Genomic DNA, 3,801 nt, shown 5'->3' with positions numbered 1-3,801 from the left:
TTATTTTTTATTGGTACCACTTAATGTGAAGAAAATGCACATTTTCCAAAAATATGGAAAAAACGTTCCATTTGCCTTATTGGGTCCAAATGTTAGGTTTAAATTATTTTACTATGCAAACTTTCTTTCATATCTTGGCAGTAGTGATTTCCATTTTTATTCCTTTGGTATCCATAATCTTATGAGAATCAAAAACATATGCTTTGAGATCACTGGACAGCTCCTCCTCCCACATTTTAAAAATGCACAAGGAAGGTTATTGCTCTGGTAGCAAAAATAACAGGAACGCTATGGGAGAAAATTATGAGGACATCGAGGCTGAATGGGAAAGAGGTTCAAAAGGTGCACTCTGGTTTTCATGCTTTTGATTTGCAAGTCATTAAGCTGGAAGAGCCCCTGCCTCCTGCTGCCTGCCACTAGGAATGTAATTTTTTCTTCTCTAATAGAGGATTGCTTATGCAATGACTCTAGGTTTTCAATATCAGAGGAGAATAGGGGATCTGGATTTTCCAGTGCTGCCCAAGATGAGGCGCTTGTTATAGGGCTGAGAGTGGATGGACTTCTGGCCTCCCCTTTGTCTGCGGGAGGAGGGTGCCCTCGGCAAGGAGGCAGGACCATCCTACAAGTTTTGGTCTCAGGAATTTCAGGCTGACAGAGAGATGCCAGTGAAGAGGTGAGTGCTTTGTGTTCTTTCCCGAAGAAAAATTATTAGGGGCAAAAAAAAAAAAAGAAAAAAATACACGAGGAGAGTCAGATATTAAAATGTGATGAAAGGCTGTTTTGTAGCCAGCACTGAAAGCGATGGGCATCTCTGGGGACAGCTGGCACAAGAGCCCCGAGACCAGGGGCAGGAGAAAGCCCATGAGCTGGGACGTCCCACTGCCAGCACTAAGATTGCCCCCCCCCCCACATACACGCAGTTCAAGTTTGGGGAGGCTGGATGTGGGGAGCTCCGCCTGTTGTACGCACAAAACAAGGATTGTTGAAGTCGTCCACAACGCATCCAGCAACCAACTGGTTCGCACCAAAGCCCTGATGAAGAACTGGGTCGTGTTCACAGTGGTACGGGTCCCCCTGTGACTGCTTCTGGGCCACAAGGAGGGGAGCAAGTTGGTTCCCCAGGAGGAAGGGATTTTAAACAAAAAACGATCAAAGAAAATTCAGAAGAAATATGATGAAAGGAGAAAGAATGCCAAAATCAGCAGTCTTCTGGAGGCGCCGTTCCAGCAGTGCAAGTTCCTCACACGCATGGCTTGAAGACCAGGCCGGTGTGGCCCAGCAGATGGCTGCGTGCTAGCGGGCAAGGAGCTAGGCTTCCATCCGAGCAAAGTCAAAGCTCAGAAAGGCAGATAAAGCTTCCTCCCTTCTATCTTCCGTCATGTAATGAAGGTGTTTATTGTTCAAAAAATAAATAAATAAAATGTAACGAAAGGAAGGTGAGAAGGGTGTCAAAGGAAAAGGGGAAGGGCAGATGAGAGGCTCAGTGTCCTTTGGGGTAAGAGGGCAGGGGCCCCCAGTGAACTCCATGAATTGGGTCATGGTCCAGACTTGGCATCGACACGTTATACAGAATGTTGAATGGGTGCTCAGTCAGCCAAGAAAACAGCCAAGTGTTTGAAGGAACACACAATGTCATTCTCTGCCTCTTATTTTGTATTTCCCTGTTTGTCTTCTCTGGGACTTAGGTCTCGTCCAGCGCACACAGCTGTATCCTCCAAGTTTCCACTGTCCGTGAACTGGTGATGAGTGAACACGTGTTTTTCCACAGCTTGTTCTTGTATTTCTATAGCACTTGCTACTTTTTATCCTCAATGACAGTGTTGCATTGGAATGCCCTTTCTCCCTTAGTCCATTCAAAAAACTCACTCTTCTTTGAAAGTAGACACCAGCATCTTATTTTCTATCAACCCCTACCTGATCTCCCAAAGCCAAGCTGTTTCTTTCTCTTTTGTGGTCCCCTCTACCTGGGAGGCACACAACAATTATTGCCCTTATTTTTCTGTATCACACTCCCCTCTACTTGTCTGGGAGCTCTTCTACATGTAAACTTCTTGAGGGCAGAAACTGCCTTAATTACCCTGACTTTCCCTACATTTCAGTACCTACTGCATTTTAACAGGTGCTTAAATAAATGTTTTTAAATGGATGATTGAATGGCATTCATTCATCTAGGCCCTCATTGGTTGCAAGGATGAATAAAAAAATGTACTTCATTCACAGTTATGCAAATATAATTAAAGTAGACGTACTATAAAATTTTTGTTTCTGGCGCCTGGGTGGCTGAGTTGATTAGGTGTCTGACCTTTGATTTCGGCTCAGGTCATGATCTCGTGATTCATGGGATCATGCCCCCTCGTCAGGCTCTGTGCTGACAGTTTGGAGCCTGCTTGAGATTCTTTCTCTCCCTCTCTCTCTGCCCCTCCCCCACTGTCTCTCTCTCTCAAATAAATAAACATTAAAAACATATTTTTCATATTATACTATTAATTAGTTTCTGCATACTAAGAGTGAAAGGGAGAGCTTACAGCCCTGCTGTTAATAACCACATGAAATAATCCAGACTCCCCTTATACTAGAACTCCCTGACCCACATTCCACACTTGCCTTGACTTTTTGACATTGACCGTGGATGTTAATCAGATAGCTGAATGATTGTTTCATGACCATCCTACTGACTCTTTGTGGAACAAGACTTTAAAAATGCCAAGGGAAGGCACCCTCAGCATTGGGGTATAGTGTCTCATTTGTTTGTGTGGGGAAGGCTTTCAATGACAATGATTGGGGAAACAGGCTTATGGCCATCTATGTAGACTAAGGGATGTAAGGGTCCCGCCAGGAAAGGATTTCACTGCATCAGGAATTCAATCTCTGAGGAGACTCATACTGCAGCTCAAGATAGCTCAGTCTCCAGAGGCAAGTCAGACTTCCACTCATTCATGGGTGCCTTCTTCTCCAGGTCCAAGTCCTGCTCAGGACTCTCTTCATGAGGCTTATAGGTAGAGTGGGCTTGGTAGGCCTGAGTGGACCATGTTAGTAATCCACCAGACTGCAAGAGTGGTAAGTGCAGAGAGCTGGGAGCTAAGGGAATTCAGTGGTGGTCCCTGGCCCCACCCAGTTCCCCAGCACTAGCCCCATGATTAGCCTCAGGCAAATTACTTAACCTCTCTGAGCCTCATTCTTCTTTTTGCAACATGTGAGTCAAAATTGCATTCCTATTTCTCTTCCAGAATACTTATGATACCTAACATACCAGTCTGTTTTGCTTCTTTTTGTATCCCTAGGGCCTTGCTGAGAGCCTGGGAAGTAGAAGTGACTCACATCTTTGGAGAAATTGATGGCCCCTTGAGAGACAGAAGAGCATCATGAGGTGTATGACTCCAGCACCAACTGATCTCGCTCAAGTCCCAGCCCCGCCTCTTCCTACCTGTGTAGACCTTAGGTAAGTCACTTAAACTGTCTGACCCAGTCACCTTTTCTGAGGACAATAATAGCCTTAACTTCAGGATGATTCTGAGATTTGAAAGTGGTCATGCCTTTGAAGCTCTTGGGGCAGTTCCTGAAGCATATAACCTTTATTCAACTTAAATTACTGTTATGTTGCCTCCTACGGGCCACCATTTACTCATAGATGTAGAATAATTTTCATGTGTAAGATACTTTGGTAATTTTTATTTAAGCTATTTGGATATCTTTGCCAGCACATGGGCTTATGTGACTTTGTCAGTGAACTCCAAAACTTATGGTGCTAGTCCCTCCTACACAAGTCTTTTTTTTTCTTTCTTTCTTTCTTTTTTTTTTTTG

General features: G+C 44.3%; 1 pseudogene; it reads left to right on the top strand.

Moving 5' to 3' along the window:
• Positions 1–801: 801 nt before the first annotated feature.
• LOC120224986 lies at positions 802–1,353 on the top strand (annotated as a pseudogene).
• Positions 1,354–3,801: the final 2,448 nt, after the last annotated feature.

The sequence above is a fragment of the Hyaena hyaena genome, unplaced genomic scaffold (genome assembly GCF_003009895.1).
Source record: "Hyaena hyaena isolate Hyena2069 unplaced genomic scaffold, ASM300989v1 scaffold_1298, whole genome shotgun sequence".
Taxonomy (NCBI): Eukaryota; Metazoa; Chordata; class Mammalia; order Carnivora; family Hyaenidae; genus Hyaena; species Hyaena hyaena.
The sequence above is the reverse complement of the archived record's forward strand: the minus strand, read 5'-3'. Positions and strand labels throughout refer to the sequence as shown.